The sequence below is a fragment of the Macaca nemestrina genome, chromosome X (assembly GCF_043159975.1).
Source record: "Macaca nemestrina isolate mMacNem1 chromosome X, mMacNem.hap1, whole genome shotgun sequence".
In the NCBI taxonomy this organism is placed as follows: domain Eukaryota; kingdom Metazoa; phylum Chordata; class Mammalia; order Primates; family Cercopithecidae; genus Macaca; species Macaca nemestrina.
Window position 1 is genome coordinate 77005479 of NC_092145.1, and position 21700 is coordinate 77027178.

The window sequence follows — 21700 nt, forward strand, 5'->3', positions numbered from 1 at the left end:
ACTATGCAGCCATAAAAAGGAATGAGATCATGTCCTTTGCAGGGATATGAATGAAGCTGGAAACCATCATCCTCAGCAGACTAACACAGGAACAGAAAACCAAACACTGCATGTTCTCACTCATAAGTGGGAGCTGAACAATGAGAACACATGGATGGACACAAGGAGGGGAACATCACACACTGGGCCTGTTGCAGGGTGGGGGTTGAGGGGAGGAAACTTAAAGGACGGGTCAATAGATGTAGCAAACCACCATAGCACACATAAACCTATGTAACAAACCTGCACATTCTGCACATCTATCCTGGGTTTTTTTTAGAAGAAATGAAAAAAATTCAGCCTTTTAAGATACCCAATTCAGTACTTTTTAGTACATTCACAAGGATGTGCAACCGTAATGACTATGTAGTTGCAGAACATTTTCATTACTCCAAAAAGAAATCCCATGCCCAGTAGCAACACTCCCCATTCCTCTCTACTCACAGTCCTTGGCAAACACTAATTTATTTCCTATCTCTATGAATTTGCCTGTACGGTCATTTCAAATAAATGGATTCATTCAATATGTGCCCTTGTGTGTCTGGATGCTTTCACTTAGCATAACGTTTTCAAGGTACATTGATGTGTAAAATGTATCAGTATTCCATTCTTTTCACTTTCTTGATGGTGTCCATTGAATCACAAAAGCTTTTAATTTGTGAAGTCCAATTTATCTTTCTTCTTTTGTGTTTTTTGTGTCATATATAAGAAACCATCGCCACATTCAAAGTTATGAACATTTACTGCTATGTTTTCTTCTAAGAGTTTTTGTAGTTTTGGCTCTCATATTTAGGACTTTAATCCATTTTGAGTTAATTGTTGTACATGGTGTATGGTAAGGATCTAACATACATTGTTTTACATGTAGATGTCCTGTTTTCCCAACATCAGTTTTAAAACATTCTTGAGATGTAGTTCACATATTACATAATTCACACATTTAAAGCGTAGAATTCAATAGTTGTTAGTATATTCACAGACATGTGCAACCATCACCACAGGCAATTTCAGAACATGTTTTTCACCTAAAAACAACAATAACAACAACAAAACATACCCCTTGGCTATCAGTCATCATCTCCTCAGTCTTCTGTCCTAGGCAACCACTATTCTACTTTGTATAGATTTTCCTCTTCTGGACATTTCATATGAATGGAATCATGTAATATGTGGTCTTTCATGACTGGCTCCTTTCATGTAGCATATGTTCAGTGTTCATTCATGTTACAGTACATATCAGTACATAATTCCTTTTTATGGCTGAATAATATTCCACTGCATAGATATACCATATTTTATCTATTTGTCAGTTGATGAACATTTGGGTTGTTTCCATCTTTTGGCTATTATGAATAATGCTGCTATAAACATTCATGTACAAACTTTTGTGTTTTCATTTCTCTTTGGTAATACCTAACAGTAGACTTGCTGGGTCATATAACTCTACGTTTAATTGTTTGAGGATCTGCCAGACTGTTTTCCAAAGGGACTGTACCATTTATTCTCCCATCAGCAGTATATGAGGGCCCCAATTGGTCCACCTCCAATACCTATGATCTTTTTTATTCTACCCATCCTAGCAGGTGTGAAGCAGTATCTCATTGTGGTTTTGATTCACATTTCTCTGATTACTAATGATGACAAACATCTTTTCATGTGCTTATTGGGTATTTGTATATATTTGAAGAAACGTCTATTCAAGCACTCTACCCAATTTTTAATAAGGTTGTTTTGTTGCTGTTGTTGAGTTGTAAGAGTTCTTTATATTCTTGGATATTAATCCCTTATCAGATATAAGACTTTCAAATAGTTTCTTCTATCCGGTTGGTTGTCTTTCATTCTTTTTTTTTTTTGGAAATAAAATTTGCTTTTAATAAAAATTTATTTTTTACATTTTTAAAATAGCAATTTTCAGGACATGTAAGAAAAATATTTTTCCTAATACTGAAATAAGCATATCTTTGGTATAGAAATCACACCCTATGTGCAATCTTTAACTTAAAAAAAAAAAAGTCCAGCGCTTTTACACTGTTGGTTGGAGTGTAAATTAGTTCAACCATTGTGGAAGACAGTGTGGTGATTCCTCAAGGATCTAGAACTAGAAGCAATCCCATTACTGGATATATACCCAAAGAATTAAAAATCATTCTACTATAAAGACACATGCACATGTATGTTTACTGTGGCACTATTCACAATAGCAAAGACTTGGAACCAACCCAAATGTCCATCAATAACAGACTGGATAAAGAAAATGTGGCACATATACACCATGGAATACTATGTAGCCATAAAAAAGGATGAGTTGATGTCCTTTGCAGGGACATGGATGAAGCTGGAAACCATCATTCTCAGCAAACTATCACATGAACGGAAAACCAAACACTGCATGTTCTCACTCATAAGTGGGATTTGAACAATGAGAACACATGGACATAGGGAGGGAAGCATCACACACTGGGGACTGTCAGGGGGTGGGGGTTAGGTGAGGGATAACATTGGGAGAAATACCTAATGTAGGTGATGGGTTGATGGCTGCAGCAAACCACCACGGCACGTGTATACCTATGTAACAAAACTGCATGTTCTGTACATGTACCCCAAAACTTAAAGTATAAAAAAGAAAGTTCAGAACCAGACCTAATATGCTAAACAAAACTATTCTTTACCCTTCCATCTGCAGCCTTTCATTGCACCATTGTGGAGCTTCAGAATATCATTCTGCACGCATCACCATATCTACAAAGAATTAAGATGTCATATCAAAGATATCCAGAAGTCATATATGGTACAGAATTAGATGGCTTGATCATTGAAACATAATACAAACTACCAAAAAGCGACATAAGATACAGAACAAACAAAATAGGACATTGTCACTAAGGTCAAATAATATCAAAACAATCATGCTATTTAAATTTGACGTATTGGAAGCAAAGTAACTTAGTTAGAATTATGTAAATAACTTGTAAAGCTCCAAAAGTCATAGTACAGAGCCATAAATCTGATAAGGCACTTTAAAGACAGCAATCAAACATATAAAAATACAAAAACAAAAAATATTAAGTGTAAAAGCAGTAACCATAGAAATAAATAGGAAAAAAATTCATTCTTTCTAGACAGTCTTTCATTTTCTGAAATAAAGACTTCTTAGGCTGGGCGCAGTGGCTCATGCCTGTAATCCCAGCACTTTGGGAGTCCGAGGCAGATGGATCACTTGAGGTCAGGAGTTCGAGACCAGCCTGGTCAACATGGTGAAACCTTGTCTCTACTAAAAATACAAAAAATTAGCCAGGTATGGTGGCACACACCTATAATCCCAGCTACTGGGGAGGCTGAGGCAGGAGAATCATTTGAACCCAGGAGGCAGAGATTGCAGTGAGCCAAGATCGCACCACTGCACTCCAGCCTGGGAGACAGAATGAAACCGTGTCTCAAAAAAAAAAAAAAAAAAAAAAAAAAAAAAAAAAAAAAAAAAAGACTTTTAAAAATAATCATAGCAGGATAAAAGTATTTATCACGTTTTTAAAAGCTATCATCAAAGTTAAAATCTCTGTGAAAAAGATAACATTGTCCTTCAAGTCAACAAAGTCCTGATTCATACATTTTTTAGAGAAACAACTATACTCTTCCTACTAAATACAGGAAGAAAAAATAGCTTTTTTAATGTTAGTCAACTCTTCTTTTCAATAAACATTTAGTGAATGCTGTGTGACACTGTTTTAGGTGCTGGGGATATCGAAGTAAGTAAGACAATCATTTGCTCTAGAGAACTTAGCCTAATGGAGCTGAAACTACCATTGGCAACCTTAAAGTTACCTCCCTTGGTCCATAAGATGAAGCTCAACTTCTAACTCTGCCATGCTCGGCATGTTACTGCACAACAAATAATGGTTCACTTAGTTTGCTACTGGTAGCACTGTGGCACAATTAATATTAACCATCTACTGATAAAATTAAATTTTGTAAAGGATTCTATGAAAGTTTGAAGGGCAGAAAGTGTAAGAATAAACAAGTACTGATCAACATCAAAAATAGAATCAGTATTCTGCTCTTACAAAGGTCAAGAAAACCAAGAAAAATTTCATTCTGAAGATATAGAGAACTGCTAGATATTATCCTATATATGTGGCACATGTGAAATGATCACATATGAGGGAGTATAAATTATTACACAGTCACTATCAAACAGCTAAGTATGCCAAATCAATTGTCAGGTTTCCAAGAATCACAGCGTTCTTTCAAGAGGTCCCATCATGCTTTAAGGAAACGTGCATTTTCCGGACATTTGATGGCAAGCTCTTCCACTTGAGCTGACACTGTAGATAGGGCTTCAAGAAGTTTGGTTAACAAAAATGCTGTGTCTCCAATCTGCAGCCCCACTTCCTCCAGCAGGTCTACTGTTCAGCTGCTGCTCCTGCTCAAAACGAGCCGGCCTAAACTCACAGCAATTCCCAGGGAAGATGCTGAAGAGGGGTCTGAAAATGAGGGAGAAGAGAGAGGAAGCAGGGTTGTGAAGAAACTCGTAACACCTCAGGGTCAGCCACAGGGAAGGGCTGGTGTTAACGGGAGGGTGTCCAGGTTCTTGGCGTCTTAAACAAAGAATTGGACAAAACGCACAAACAAAGCAAGGAAGGAATGAAGGGATTTATTGAAAATGAAAGTACACTCCACAGTATGGGAGCAGGCCTGAGCACAGGGGCTCAAAAGGCCCTCTTAAAGAGTTTTTGTGAGTTTAAATACCCTCTACTTGGAGTACACCCTATGTAAAAGGAGAGGATGAAGTAAAGTTACAAAGTCATTTACTTGGCCTATGCTCTTATGGGAGGATATTTCCTGTCATAGCTGAAGTGTGAATCAGCCTTATGTTCCTGCCTCCAGACCCTATTTTCCAGCCTCACTGGGACGGCAGAATCCGCCCAGAGCATCCAAACCATCTTTCAACCGCTTATACCCAAATCCTCCATTCTCTTGATAGTGCCTTTTGTGTATAAGTTTTCAAGTAGGAAGAAGTCCAATTTTACTATTCAGGACCCTCACAAGGTTCACACACTGCATTTGGTTTTATGTCTCTTTTGCCTCATTTAATCTAGAATAGCTCCTTCCATATCTCTTTTCCCCCATGAAGTGACTTTTTGAAGGTCAGTTGTCTTAACATCCATTGTATCTTCTTTTTAAAATATAAACTCTTTTTTGATAATCAGGGGGATGATAGTTGGAATGGAATTATCTCTCTTAATACCTACGTAAGGTCAGTTACTACAAGAGAACAAAAGCCCAGATAGGACAGGAAAGGCAGGTTTGGGAGCAAAGGACAAATAGGATGAGTTCAGGTGGTGAGTCCAAGATGGAGTACTTAAGGCAAGCATGAAGGTATTAGGGACCTGGGAGGGGGGTCAGTGGGAAGCAGTACAAGGGTATAAAAATGGAAGTAGAATAATGTCTAAAACAAATAGATCCTATCAAAATTTTATCTAAGGATAGTCCTGAGCCTAAAAAAGGAAACTCTTCCTTATTGTTCTTATAGCTTTGACTGTCTACCTCCAGAACACAGAACTCAAACTTGCTCCTGTATCTTATGGGTCAAACGGGGCTTGTGAGGGCTGATCTAGCAAGATTACCAGAGTTGACTAAATCGTTTTATGGGAAAACATCAGATTCAACAAACAGAATTGGCAACAAACTTTTAGAAGACAATACCTTTGGTAGGTGAAGGCTAGTTTACCTGTTTAGGAATGTAAGATTGAAATACAGTTTTATCATGGGGTATGTCCCAGAGCAAAGCACTGGACTAACTCTCAGGCTTACTGAGGAACTGAGAGAGATGAGTCAGGCAGAAAGGCACTGGATCATTCACCCAGGAAGTAAGTATTGAGAAATCCACAATGTGTGAGCACAAACAAAAATTATATTAATGAAGCCACTTTTCCCACTACATCTTAATTTAAGTCATATCAACTCTGAATACATATTTATTTCTGCTTTCGTAATTCACCTGCATTGATTTTTTTATAACTCTACTTAAATTGGACTTTACATGTGAAACCTCAGAGGAATTCCATCTCACTCTCACTACTTTATTACATATACACACAACTCTAATTGACTTTGTTATATATTTTATGTCCATCTTTTTCATTTTAAATGTCTTAAACATAGGTACAAAACCAGGAATATCTTTTGTAACATCCCATTGCATTCAGCAAAATGACTCGGAAAACAGAGTAAGATCATAAACAGTTTCATATGGTATGGAAAAAAAATGCAGGCTTCTGGGAAACCACAGTATCAAAGAGACAAAATTGGCATCCAGCTATTAGTGATGAGTGACTCTGAGAACAAAAGCATCCAACAACACTGAGGGAAATAACTTCAAGTTATTACTATGTTTTGAGCCATTCCCTAAGCAGAGATGGTAATCACCATTAGTAATATCATTTTCTAAGAGGAAGTACAATATTATGACTAGATGATCATCTCTGGTTTGGAAACAAACTACAGAAATTGAGTACAAAACATGGCACATATGAAGTCTGATTGTTCAAAACCACTTCTTAAAGCTGGTCACAGAAGCGCAAACATCATTCTAAAATTCCCCTAAAATAATCAGCACTTATAATTTGGGAAAGGCTCCTGTATTCTCAATAATCATGCAGTAAGATTTAATTTTTTTTTTTTGCTGTTGTTTTTGTTTTTGTTTCTTGATACAGAGTCTTGTTCTGTCACCCAGGCTGGAGTGCAGTGGCACAGTCTCAGCTCACTGCAACCTCCACGTCCCAGGTTCAAGTGATTCTCCTGCCTCAGCCTCCTGAGTAGCTGGGACTAAAAGCACATGCCACCAGGCCTGGGTAATTTTTGTATTTTTACTAGAGATGGGGTTTCACCATGTTGGCCAAGCTGATCTTGAACTCCTGACCTCAAGTGGTCCACTCGCCTCGGCCTCCCAAAGTGCTGGGATTACAGGCATGAGCCACCATGCCCAGCCTTAATTCTTTTTTGGATACAACTCTATCTGCACAATTTGTGATCCTTGTGGTAATCAAGGAAATTCAAATTAACACCACAATGAATATAATGCACCTCCATCAGGTAGATAAAAATCTCAAAATCTGACAATACCAAGTGTTGGTGAGGATATGGAGAAATGGGATCTCTCTTGTTCCACTGGTTAGAGTATAAATTAGTACAATTATGGAAACTGCCTCGTGATAGCTGGTACAGTTGAAAATATGCATATACTAAAACTCAACATTTTCTCTCCTAAGCATAGTACCCTAGAGTCTCACACATGTGCACAAGGAAACAAGAACAAAAATGCTCATTGCAACAATGTTGCTAATAGATAAAACTTTGGAAGTAATCTAGATGTTCACCAACAAGGAAATGAAAAAACTGGTTGTGGTATATTTATAATGAAACATGATATAGAAGTTAAAATGAATGAACTAGAGTTGTGATTCCCACTGAGAAAAGGGGTGATGTCACCACCAACAGGACATTTCAAAATGCCTGGAGACACTTTTGGTTGTCACAACTCAGAGTGCAGCAAGGGAGTACTACCGGGCATCTAGTTCATAGAGGCCATGGATACTGCCAATCATCCTGTAATGGACAAGAAAGTCCCTCACAACAAAGAATTGTCTGGCCCCAAATGTCTATAGCACTGAGAATGAGAAAGCTTGAAGCAGAACTACAAGTAGCAACAAGGATAAATCCCATAAACATAGTTTAGAAAAAAAAGTTTCAGAAGAAAGTCAAATTGTCCCTGTTTGCAGGTGGCATGATCTTATATAAAGAAAACTCTAAAATATCTACTGAAAGACATAACTAAAAAATAAATTTGGGGCCGGGCGCGGTGGCTCACACCTGTAATTCCAGTACTTTGGGAGGCCGAGGTGGGCGGATCACGAGGTCAGGAGATGGAGACCATCCTAGGACACGGTGAAACCCCATCTCTACTAAAAATACAAAAAATCAGCCGGGCATGGTGGTGGGCGCCTGTAGTCCCAGCTACTCAGGAGGCTGAGGCAGGAGAATGGCGTGAACCTGGGAGGCGGAGCTTGCAGTGAGCTGAGATCGCGCCACTGCACTCCAGCCTGGGTGACACAGTGAGACTCCGTCTCAAAAAAAAAGAAAAGAAAAGAAAATAATAATCAAATAAAAAAATAAATTTGGTAAAGTCACAGATACAAAATTAACTTATTAAAATCAGCAGTGTTTCTATATGCTAATAGCAAACCACCTGAAAAAAAAAAATTCCATTTACAATTGCTATAAAAAAAAAGATACTTAGGAATAAACTTAACCAAGGAGGCGAAATACCTCTACACTAAAAGCTATAAAACACTGGCTGGGTGCAGTGGCTCACGCCTGTAATCCCAGCATCTTGGGAGGCTGAGGTGAGCAGATCACCTGAGGTCAGGAGTTCGAGACCAGTCTGGCCAACATGGAGAAACCCCATCTCTACTAAAAATACAAAATTAGCTGGGCATGATGGTGCATGCCTGTAATCCTAGCTATTTGGGAGGCTAAGGCAGGAGAATCACTTGAACCCTGGAGGCAGAGATTGCAGTGAGCTGAGATCATGCCATTGCATTCCAGCCTGGGTGACAGAGTGAGACTGTCTCCAAAAAAAAAAAAAAAAAAAACACTAAAAAATGTCGATGAAAGAAACTGAAGATGACACAAACAAATGAAAAGCTATCCCACGTTCATGGATTGGAAGAATTAATATTTTTAAAATGGTCATACTACCCAAAGTAATCTACAGATTTAATGCAATCCCTATAAAAATATCAATGACAGTCTTCACATAGGAAAAAACTATCCTAAAATTCATATGGAATGACAAAAGTCCCCAAATAGCCAAAGTGATCTGAAGCAAAAAGAACAAGCCTGGAGGAATCACACTAGCTGACTTGAAAATATGTTGCAAGGCTATAGTAATCAAAGCAGCATAGTACTGGTATAAAAACAGGCACATACACAATGGAACAGAATAGAGCCCAAAAATAAATTCATGCACCTACAGCCATCTGATTTTCAAAAAAAGGTACTAAGAATACTGTTAGTCCATTTTTGCATCACTATAAGGAAATACCTGAGACTGGGCAATTTATAAAGAAAAGAAAATTTATTTGGGCTCATGGTTGTACCGGCTATACAGAAGCATGATGCTGGCATTTGCTTCTTGTGAGGGCCTCAGGAAGCTTACAATTATGGCAGAAGGCGAAGGTATGCCAGCATGTCACATGGCAAGAGAATGAGCAAGAGAGACCAGGGGGAGGTCCCAGAATCTTTTAAACAACCAGATTTCTCCTTCCTGTAAGAGATGGGAAAAAAAAAAAAAAAAAAAAAAGCACACAATATGTTGCTTATCACCAAGGAGATGGTGCCAACCAAACCAGTCATGAAGGATTTTCCCCCATGATCCAATTGCCTCTCACAAGTCCCACCTCCAACATTGGGAATCACATTTCAACATGAGATTTGGAAAGGACAAACATTCAAACCATATCAAACACCACTGCTCTCTTCAATAAGTGGTGCTGAGAAAATTGAACAGCCACATGCAGAAGAATGAGACTAGACCCCTACCTCTCACCACATACAAAAATCTACTCAAAATGGATTCAATGCTTAAATATAAAATCTGAAACTATGAAACTACTAGAAGAAAACATGGAGGAAATACTTTACAGCATTGGGCTTAGCAAGGAAGTTTTGAATGGACCTCAAAAGCACAGACAACAAATCAAAAGTAGACAATGGGATTACATAAAACTGAAAAGCTTTTGCACAGCAAAGGAAACAATTAACAAAGTAAAGAGACAATCTACAGAATGGGAGAAAATATTTACAAACTATACATTTATCAAGGGGTTAATATCCAGAATATATAAAGAACTTAACGCAAAATAACCCAACTAAAAAATGACCAAAAGACCTTAATAGACATTTCTCAAAAGAAGACATACAAATACCCAATAAGCACATGAAAAAACACTCAACATCACTAATTGTGTGAGGCGGCTCTTGTATTGCTATAAAGAAATACCTGGCCAGGGGCAGTGGCTCACACCTGTAATCCTACTACTTTGGAATGCCAAAGCAGGCAGAATGCCTGAGCCCTGGAGTTTGAGATAAGCCTGGGCAACATGACAAAACTCCGTCTCTACAAAAAATACAAGTTAGCCAGGTGTAGTGGCATACACCTGTATTCCCAGCTACCCGGGGGTTGAGGTGGGAGGATCACGTAAGCCCAAGAGGTCAAGGCTCTGGTGAGCTGTGACTGGGCCACTGCACTCCAGCCTAGGTGAAAGAGCAAGACCCTGTGTCCATTAAAAAAAAAAAAAGAAAAGAAAACTAAGAAATAACTGAGACTGGGTAATTGATAAAGAAAAGAGGTTTAATTGACACACAGTTCTGCAGGCTGTACAAGCATGGTGTCAGCATCTGCTCAGCTTCCAGTGAAGCCTCAAGGAGCTTTTGTTCATGGTGGAAGGTGATGTGGGAGCAAGAGAGAGAGAATGGGAGGTGCCACACACTTTTAAACAACCCATGTGAAATCACTTATCACCAAGGGGATAGTGCAAAGCCATTCATGAGGGATATGCCCCCATGTTCCAAACCCTTCCCACTGGGCTCCACCTCCAACACTGGGGATTACATTTTAACATGAGATTTGGCCAGGACACAGATCCAATCCATACCACTGATCACCAGGAAAATGCAAATGAAAACCACAAGGAGATACCAACTCACTCCAGTTAGAATGGTTACTATCAAAATAACAAAAGAAAAGAGGGGTGGTGATGATACGGAAAAAAAGGGAACGCTTATACACAGTTGGTGGGATTGTAAATTAGTATGGCCACTATGGGAAACAGTATGGTGATTCCTCAAAAAATTGAAAATTGAACTACCATATGATCCAGCAATCCTACTACTGGGTATTTATTCAAAGGAAATGAAATTGTTATGGTGAAGAGATTATCTGCACTTCCATGTTTATTGCAGCAGTATTTACAATAGCCAAAATATGGAATCAATCCATGTCCAACAATGGATAAATGGATAAACAAAATGTGGTGTATATATATACATGGAATATTATTCAGCCATAAAAAAGAATAAAATTCTGCCATCTGTCACAACATGGATGGACCTGGAAGACATCATGTTAAGTGAAATAAGCCAAACACAAAAAGACAAATACCACATGATCTTGCTCATGTGGAATTTCAAAAAAAAAAAAAAGATTGATGTCATAGAGTAGAACAGTGGTTACCAGAGGGAAGGATGGGGAGGGATGGATGGAAAGAGGTTGGTAAATGGGTACAAGGTCACATTTAGATAGAAGGAATAAGTTCTGGTGTTTTTATTGCACAGTAGGTTGAGGATGGTTAACATTAAGGTATTATACATTACAAAATAGCTAGATGAGAGGCTTTTGAATGTTCTCATCACAAAGCACTGATAAATGTATAAGGTGATAGATATACTAAATACCCTGATTTGATCTTTGTACAACATGTAGATGTATCAAAACATCAAATTGTCCCCCATAAATATGAATAATTATAATGTGCCATAAAAATAATTTTAAAAACAAATGAACTAGAAGTATTTTTATGTATCAATATATGTTGATACATAAATGCATGTTCTAAGAAAACAATGTTCTAAGAAAAATGTTCTAAGAAACATTGTTCTAAGAAAACAATGTTCTAAGAAAAACGCAAATGACAAAGTGATAGTTTGACACCATCTAATACATTTTAAAATATGCAAGACAAAATAAAACAATGTTTATGAATAAAAAATAAAATGTTGATGTTATGTCCAAAAAAAGGATACAAAGGTTTAAAAACATAAAACAATGTTATACATTGTTTTTGTATGCATACATATATAGTTGTGAAAATATAAAATAGTAAAAATACAAAAATGTGCACAGACATGATAAACTCCAAATTCAATAGACTGAGGTGGGAGAGAGGAGAGGAGCGACTTAAGAGGAGCACAAAGGGGAAATGCAACTATATATTCAATGTTTAACTTCTTAGGCTGGGTAGTGAATATACAGGTATGTTATAGTACTACCTATACTCATTGTAGGCCTAAATTATTTCATCGCATAAAGCCAGCTCATTTTCTCATTTTAGTGGGAAATGAAAAAGAAAAAAAAATAGGAAGTATGCAGAAATTAAGAGAAAAGTTACTGAAACTGAAATAATTCAATAAGTAAGACCAATGATAAATTCACATATATAAAAAGCCCAAATAACCTGTTTTATTATACCGAGGCTATAAAAACATACCTATTTTATTAATAAATAGATGATTTCTAGCTATGCAAATAACATTCAACTAGTTGTCTTCAAGGTATCTATATAATATTTCCAGATCAATTAATTTTTTTCCTACCCATTCACTTTTATTTAAAATCACTACCACCTCTAAAATGAAAACAAAAGGGGAAAGCATTAGCTTCTCTATTATTTTATATAATGCATCCTTTTCTTTTAAATTGTATAAACCTTTAAAATGAAAATTAATCTTATTAACCTGTTTCCAAAATACTGAGTGTCTAATTTCTTTCATCAAACAACCAGTATTATATAAACAGAGGACTAAGATTCCAGATGAAACAGCTGAAGTAGGCAGGTATATATTAAAAAATAACAGTTCTTGCCAGGCACAGTTGCTCACGCCTGTAATCCCAGCACTTTGGGAGGCCAAAGTGGGCAGATCACGACATCAGGAGTTCGAGACCAGCCAGGCGTGGTGGCACATGCCTGTAATCCCAGCTACTCGGAGAGTGAGGCAGAAGAATTGCTTGAACCCGGGAGGCAGAGGTTGCAGTGAGCCAAAATCACGCAACTGCATCCCAGCCTGGGCGACACAGTGAGACTCCATCTCGGGAAAAATAAATAAAATAAATAACAGTTTTTTTCATTTGACCATTCCTAAAAGATAAGGTAGCAATACTTAAACACATTAATAAGGTCGAAAAAGAACAGAACATTCAAATTAAAAGGCAACGTACTTCACTGGCCATTTTTGTGACTCCTAGACTAGTCATAGCATCTCTACAAATAAGCTGTCCTATGATAACAATACAGATACTTCAGATTTCTATAGCACTGCATGCATCTCACAACAATCCTGCCATGTAAATAGAATCATAATCTTTTAAAATTAAGGAAGCTAAAGCTGAAACTTACCTATGTTCATACAGTCAATTCAGACTGGAGTCCAAAGATAACAGTAACCTCAAAAGGATTAACTTAACAGGGCAAGGTTTGCAAAAGTCATGAAGTAAAACCAGCCAAAGGTGAGAGTGGTGTGGAGAGAATGCTTGAAAAATACCGATACCCTGCAATAAACACAGGTAGAAACAGGTTCCCCAAAAGTCAGAAATATGCCTCAAGTATCTATGTCCCTTTCCAACAGGGGCTAAGCAAGTGCTGCCATGTCAATAACAGACAAAAGGTAGAAACATGTTTTTAGTGTGTGCGGAACTTTTCTTGCAAGGCAGTTATCATTATCTCAGGAAGGAATGGGGAAGTAGAATTCAACTATTTGAAATTACAAATGAATCAGTTGCTTTTCAACAATGTTATGTGTTAAATATGGTCTTGGTGCAGGAATCTTAGAGTCTCTGAAGGCTATTTGGTGATTGGAATGCCTCTTCTCCCTCATCAAAACAATCACCTGATTACACATGTAATACCCATGTAACAAACAATCACACGTACCACCAAATGTAAAAATATTAAAAAGAAAAGAAAATTTATTTTTAAATCACCTGATTCAACTTGTCAGACACAATCTATGTCTAAATCAAGAACTGCCTGTAATGTTATTGCTTTATTCATAGGGAAACATCCATCTTACGATTTTACTTCTAAGGCAAAATAGTGCCAAAACTAACAAATGCAAAAACATTAAATGCCTATGAAAACTAAAATAACTGTCAGTATTTAACCACTTATGTAGAATAAGTTGAAAAGACAGCCTAGACATGGTGGCTCATGCCTGTAATCCAAGCACTTTGGGAGGTTGAGGTGGGTGGAGTGCTTGAGCCCAGGAGTTCGAGACCAGCCTGGGAAACATAGTGAAACCGTGTCTCCACAAAAAATACAAAAATTAGCTGAGCACGGTGGTGCACCCCTGTAGTCCCAGCTACTCAGGAGGCTGAGGTGGGAGGATCACTTGAGCCTAGTAGGCAGACGTTGCAGTGCGCCGAGATCAGGCCACTGCACTCCAGCCTGGGCAACAGAGCGAGACTATCAAAAAAAAAAAAAAAAAAAAGGAAAAAGAAAAAACACTTATTTTATATCTGTCATAACTTGTTAAAAGTAAACTACAAGAAAACAATAAAAGTTTGGTGAGGCTCAAAAGGACAACTCAGTTTCGCCAAACATTTCGAGTATACCATTAATTTTATAAAAGTCATTACTAAAAAATAATGATGCTAAATGCTAATTACCCAACCAGACATTAAAAGAGTCTTTAAAAGTTTTAATTATTAAAAAGTCTTGTGCTAAGAAAACAACCTGATGTTATGGGCTAAGGACCTTAAAAGACAATTCACCAAAGAAGATACACAGATAATATATAAGCATATGAAAAGACGCCTCACATCATATGTCATCAGGGAAATGAAAATTAAAACAATGATGAGACACTGCTACATATCTATTATTAGTAGAATGGCCAAAATCCAGAATGCTGACAACACCAAATGCTGAAGAGGATGTGGAGCATTAGGAATGCTCATTTAATGCTAGTGGAAATGCAAAATAGTACAGCCACTTTGGAAGACAGTTGGGCAGTTACTTACAGAACTAAATATAATTTACCATACAATCCAGCAATTGCACTGCTTGGTATCTGCCCAAAAGAGTTGAAAACTTATGTCTACACCAAAACCACACACAGATGTTTATAGCAACTTTATTCAAAATTGCTGACACTTGGAAGCCACCAAGATACCCTTTAGTAGGTGAATGGATAAATAAACTGTAGTGCAGCAAGGCAATCAAATATTATTCAGTACACACATTAAAGATGAGCTATCAATGGAGGAAACTTAAATGTGCATTACTAAGTGAAAGAAGCCAATCTGAAAAGGCTACATACCATACCTTCTGCTCAATTTTGCTGTGGACCTAAAATTACACTAAAAAATAGTTTATTAAAAAAAAGTATTGGCCAGGCTCACGCCTATAATCCCAGCACTTTGGGAGGCCAAGGTGGGCGGATTGCCTGAGGTCAGGAGTTCGAGACCAGCCTGGCCAACATGGCGAAATCCGTCTCTACCTAAAAAATACAAAATTAGCTGGGCATGGTGGTGCATGCCTGTAGTCCAAGCTACTTGGAAGGCTGAGGCAGGAGAATCACTTGAACCTGGGAGGCAGAGGGTACAGTGAGCCGAGACTGCGACACCGCACTCCTGGGTAACAGAGCGACACTCCATCTCAAAAAAAAAAAAAAAAGGTCTTGTGCTGATGTCAGAACAGAAACATCCTTGCAACAGAACAGAAAGTTCCAGAAACGTACATATGTGTGTATATAAGAATTCAGTATATAACAAGGGCAGCAATTCAAATCACTGAGGAAATCAGTAAGTGGTGCTGGGATAATATGCTAAACATTTAATAATTGTGAACATTTTTAGAACCCATCTTATAATCTTTAAATTAACTTCAAGTTAAAGAACAAGATGTAAAAATAAAAAGTAAAAAATACTAGAAAATATAAAAATAAATATTACCTAACAACAACAAAACATGGGGTAGGGAAAGCATTTCTAAGCAAGCCAAAACAGAAACTGTAAAGGAAAAGAGATTAAAATGTAATTAAATGAAATTTTAAAATTTTGTGTGGCAAAACCACCATGTAAACAAACTGCAAAAACATATAAAGACAGAAGAATCAAATGGATGCAATAAAAAATGATAAAGGGGATATCACCACTGATCCCACAGAAATACAAACTACCATCAGAGAATACTATAAACACATCTATGCAAATAAACTAGAAAATCTAGAAGAAATCAATAAATTCCTGGGCACACACACAAACCAGAAAACTATCGCAAGGACTAAACCAGGAAGAAGTTGAATTCCTGAACAGACCAATAGCAGGCTCTGAAATTGAGGCAATCATTAATAGCCTACCAACCAAAAAAAGTCCAGGACCAGAAGGATTCACAGCCAAATTCTACCAGAGGTACAAGCAGGAGCTGGTACCATTCCTTCTGAAACGATTCCAATCAATAGAAAAAGAGGGAATCCTCCCTAACTCATTTGATGAGGCCAACATCATCCTGATACCAAAGCCTGGCAGAGACACAACAAAAAAAGAGAATTTCAGATCAATATCCCTGATGAACATCGATGCAAAAATACTCAATAAAATACTGGCAAACCGGATCCAGTAGCACATCAAAAAGCTTATCCACCATGATCAAGTGGGCTTCATCCCTGGGATGCAAGGCTGGTTCAACATATGCAAATCAATAAACATAATCCAGCTTATAAACAGAACCAAAGACAAAAACCACATGATTCTCTCAATAGACGAAGAAAAGGTCTTTGACAAAATTCCACAGCCCTTCATGCTAAAAACTCTCAATAAATTAGGGATTGATGGGATGTCTCTCAAAATAATAAGAGCTATTTATGACAAACCCACAGTCAATATCATACTGAATGTGCAAAAATTGGAAGCATTCCCTTTGAAAACTGGCACAAGACAGGGATGCCCTCTCTCACCACTCCTGTTCAACATAGTGTTGGAAGTTCTGGCCAGGGCAATCAGTCAGGAGAAAGAAATAAAGGGTATTCAATTAGGAAAAGAGGAAGTTAAATTGTCCCTGTTTGCAGATGACATGATTGTATATTTAGAAAACCCCATCATCTCTGCCCAAAATCTGCTTAAGCTGATAAGCAACTTCAGCAAAGTCTCAGGATACAAAATTAATGTGCAAAAATCACAAGCATTCATATACACCAATAACAGACAAACAGAGAGGCAAATCATGAGTGAACTCCCATTCACAATTGTTTCAGAGAGAATAAAATACCTAGGAATCCAACTTACAAAGGATGTGAAGGACCTCTTCAAGAATAATTACAAACACTGCTCAACGAAATAAAAGAGGACACAAACAAATGGAAGAACATACCATGCTCATGGATAGGAAGAATCAATATCATGAAAATGGCCATACTGCCCAAGGTAATTTATAGATTCAATGCCATCCCCATCAAGCTACCAATGAGTTTCTTCACAGAATTGGAAAAAACCACTTTAAAGTTCATATGGAACCAAAAAAGAGCCCGCATTGCCAAGACAATCCTAAGTCAAAAGAACAAAGCTGGAGGCATCATGCTACCTGACTTCAAACTATATTACAAGACTACAGTAACCAAAACAGCATGGTACTGGTACCAAAACAGAGATATAGACCAATAGAACAGAACAGAGCCCTCAGAAATAATACCACACATCTACAACCATCTGATCTTTGACAAACTTAACAAAAACAAGAAATGCGGAAAGGATTCCCTATTTAATAAATGGTGCTGGGAAAACTGGCTAGCCATAAGTAGAAAGCTGAAACTGGATCCCTTCCTTACATCTTATACAAAAATTAATTCAACATGGATTAAAGACTTAAATGTTAGACCTAAAACCATAAAAACCCCAGAAGAAAACCTAGGCAATACCATTCAGGACATAGGCATGGGCATGTCTAAAACACCAAAAGCAATGGCAACAAAAGCCAAAATTGACAAATGGGATCTAATTAAACTAAAGAGCTTCTGCACAGCAAAAGAAACTACCATCAGAGTGAACAGGCAACCTACAGAATGGGAGAACATTTTTGCAATCTACTCATGTGACAAAGGGCTAATATCCAGAATCTACAGAGAACTCAAACAAATTTACAAGAAAAAAACAACCCCATCAAAAAGTGGGCAAAGGTTATGAACAGACACTTCTCAAAAGAAGACATTTATGCAGCCAACAGACACATGAAAAAATGCTCATCATTGGCCATCAGAGAAAAGCAAATCAAAACCACAATGAGATACCATCTCACACCACTTAGAATGGTGATCATTAAAAAATCAGGAAACAACAGGTGCCGGAGAGGATGTGGAGAAATAGGAACACTTTTACACTGCTGGTGGGACTGTAAACTAGTTCAAGCATTGTGGAAGACAGTGTGGCGATTTCTCAAGGATCTAGAACTAGAAATACTATTTGATCCAGCCATCCCATTACTGAGTATACACCCAAAGGATTATAAATCACGCTGCTATAAAGACACATGCACACGTATGTTTACTGCGGCACTATTCACAATAGCAGACTTGGAACCAACCCAAATGTCCATCAATGATAGACTGGATTAAGAAAATGTGGCACATATACACCATGGAATACTATGCAGCCATAAAAAAGGATGAGTTCATGTCGTTTGTAGGGACATGGATGCAGCTGGAAACCATCATTCTCAGCAAACTATCACAAGGACAAAAAACCAAACACCGCATGTTCTCACTCATAGGTGGGAATTGAACAATGAGAATACTTGGACACAGGAAGGGGAACATCACACACTGGGGCCTGTCGTGGGGTCAGGCGAGTGGGGAGGGATAGCATTAGGAGATATACCTAATGTAAATGATGAGTTAATGGGTGCAGCACACCAACATGGCACATGTATACATATGTAACAAACCTGCACGTTGTGCACATGTACCCTAGAACTTAAAAGTATAACTAATAAAAGCCAAAGGGTTAATCAGAGAAGCCTTACATATACCCTAATACCACCTGCAGAGTAACTTCCTGAAACCTTAATATTAGCTTTAAAGAAACAGATTGAATAAAAGTAGACCTATCGAAAAAAAATATGCACGGAGTTTCTTTTTGGAGTAATAACAATATTCTGTAATTAGATAGTGATGATAGTTAAACAAGTTTGTGAACATACTAGAAATCACTGAATTTGACCTTTTTAAAATTTTTTTTAAATTTTTTTCTTTTTTGAGACAGAGTCTCGCTCTGTCACCAGGCTGGAGTGCAGTGGCGTGATCTTGGCTCACTGCAACCTCTGCCTCTCAGGTTCAAGTGATTCTCCTGCTTCAGCCTCCCAAGTAGCTGGGACTATAGGCGTGCACCTCCACACCGGGCTAATTTTTGTATTTTTAGTAGAGACGGGGTTTCACCATGTTGTCCAGGATGGTCTCGATCTCCCGACCTCGTGATCCACCAGCCTCAGCCTCCCAAAATGCTGGGATTACAGGCGTGAGCCACTGCGCCCGGACGACATTTTTTAAATAATGAATTTATGGTATGTTAAATTATATCTCAAAAAATATATATGCCAGACAATTGACAAAATAAGAAAACCAAAATTCCAATACACATGAAGTTACTCCACCTCACTAATAACTTTTAAAATCTAAATTAAAACAGTTAAAATTACAATTAAAATAATAATTAAAACAGCTAAGATACCTTATTCCCCCTAGTAGATTGCTCACATGTCCATTACTATGTGGCTTTAAACAGAACAAAACTGGAAACGATCTAAATTTTTTACAATAGGATATTAATTAAACTCTAGTGCATCACAGTATAACAGTTGCCATATTTTTGGCTACGCAGCATTCAAACACACATCCCATGTCAAGAAAATGCCCCCACCGCAAGCGTCTTGGAAATAAACAGTACAATCCTGACTCCCATTATTAAAGCCGAAGTGTGTGTGTTGTGGGAGGAAGGGAGAAGGGAGGAGACAGATATTCCTTTTCCCCGTTCCCTTGAAGCTGAGATGCTGCTAAATGATTCTAGACTTGGCTAGTCAGACACTTCTGCCCAGGATTTTGAATCATTAGAAAGTGACATGAATACACAAGGACAGATAGAGATAATTCTCAGCACAGGCAAGAACACAGTCAAGATGCCAGCAGTGGCACTGACAAAAGTCCTGAGAAAGCCAATGCCAGTGAAGAGGTCCTCACTAGACTTCTTGGGGCACGTCCTTGGCCTGTTTTAGTCTCATTGTGTTCCTTCCTATTTTCTAAGCCTGGCTGACTCTGATTGACTTCTGTTGTCTCTATAAGCAATCCAAATAGCCTAACCAATAAATTCCATTTCTGGTTAAGCGAGCCAGAACTGCTTTATGTTGTGTTCAAGTAAGAACCCAGCCTAATGCATGTATAATAAATACCATGTGGCCATTAAAAACGATGTAGATCTCCATTTTCAGACAAGAAAAATGTTAGGATACATTAAGAAAAAGCATATTTTACACTCTGCAAAAAGTTATCTTAACCAACCTCCAATGGGTTAACTGATGGTCTCTTTTCTATCACTAAAATATTGAGATGCCCACAGCACGCTTAGCACTTAGATGCACACTTCTTGTTCCCACCAGTAGAATTGTTGGTGATTCAGCTGTGTTTGCCCTCAAGCTGTTTATGTCCACTGAACTTCTCATGGCCAAGTGATTTAATTAAATATTACATACACTGATTAAATAACAGCATGAAGTAGAGTTGTTCTCTCTATGAAAACAAAGTTGAATGCATTAGGAATGTTCGATAAGGTGAGTAGCAAAGTTACTGCTAAAATAGCTGTACATGAAGCAACTTTAAAAGATTGGGGGGTAATAATAAAAACCTAAAAGAATTCTCATCTCTTAAATTTGTTCTCTATTTTAATAAAGCCAAACTAGAAATTAGAAATCTAGAATTAAGCAGTATGTGTGTGGTTTATACAAGGAAGGAGAGGAAGAATTCCAAAGGACCCATACGCATAGAAAAGGTTGTGGCCCTACATATAAATATTGGAGAATAAGGCCAGGCACAGTGGATCACGCCTGTAATCCTAGCACTTTGAGAGGCCAACGTGGCAGACTGCCTGAGTTCAGGAGTTCGAGGCCAGTCTGGGCAACACGGTGAAACCCTGTCTCTATTAAAATACAAACAATTAGCTGGGCGTGGCAGCGTTCGTCTGTGGTCCGAGCTACTCGGGACGCTAAGGCAGGAGAATTGCTTGAACCCGGGAGGCAGAGGTTGCAGTGAGACAAGATCACGCCACTGCACTCCAGCCTGGGCAACAAAGCAAGACTCCATCTCCAAAAAAATAAAAATAAGCATAAAATAAATACAAATAAATATTGGAGAATAAATGAACATATGTTTTAGGTTTTAAAAAAAAATGACTAGGCTATATTTACATAATTTTTATGATTCCCTTCTTCAACTGACCAACCATGGTAGAGAGTTTCTACCATGTTTCCATTGTCTGTGAGGAAAGAGTCTGGACCATATCACAGAACAAAGAAGAAAAACTATCGACTTCCACTTTGTTCTTCTCATCATTGAATTTTCTCCAGTGTTTGCCCTATAAAGTCATGGCTGCAATGTCCTATTATAAATGGATATGTCCAATAAGTTTTGCTGCTATTCTTTAAGTTGTATTCTTTAAATTCAGAATACTCAGTAGAAGTCAGAGATGATTTTCCTCACACATAGTTTTATACATTTGTCTTTTCTCTCAAAATATGTATGGGCTATAGCAAAATGACTATTTTCTGAGAAAGGCAGACACTTTTTAAAAAAG

At 37.8% G+C, this 21700-nt stretch overlaps 1 protein-coding gene and 1 pseudogene across 1 annotated transcript in view; both read right to left on the reverse strand.

The window, feature by feature from the left end:
• Positions 1-21700, reverse strand: part of LOC105464288 (ATPase copper transporting alpha) — a 136294-nt gene that overhangs the window by 80279 nt on the left and 34315 nt on the right. The gene's annotated exons all lie outside the window — the stretch shown is intronic.
• LOC105464538 (renal cancer differentiation gene 1 protein pseudogene) overlaps positions 3565-21700 on the reverse strand; it is a 38195-nt pseudogene continuing 20059 nt past the window's right edge.